The sequence below is a fragment of the Hipposideros armiger genome, unplaced genomic scaffold (genome assembly GCF_001890085.2).
Source record: "Hipposideros armiger isolate ML-2016 unplaced genomic scaffold, ASM189008v1 scaffold_712, whole genome shotgun sequence".
NCBI classification, from domain to species: domain Eukaryota; kingdom Metazoa; phylum Chordata; class Mammalia; order Chiroptera; family Hipposideridae; genus Hipposideros; species Hipposideros armiger.
Window position 1 is genome coordinate 896,670 of NW_017732062.1, and position 337 is coordinate 897,006.

The window sequence follows — 337 nt, forward strand, 5'->3', positions numbered from 1 at the left end:
TTTTTTTAAAAAGTGCGAAATTATTATTATTAGGTAAAATAGAGTTCTATCTTGGCCTTTTGTTTTCCTACCAAGTATTTTTTGTAAATTTCAAGAAGTGAGCAAAATTCACTAGTAGTGCAGTCTAGGCTCTAGAATACACCAAATATCTATAATCACTTCCCATGGGCCAGGCTCTGTGCTCTTGCTGTGCATGTAATGACAGATAAGATGATTTCTTCCAGGATGAGCTCACAAATCAGCCATACAGGTGAGGTGTCTCTCTCATCATGTGCACCAGCCTGCAAAAAGCATGACTTTTCTTTTCTATATTCTCATACTTTGACATCTTGGGGCC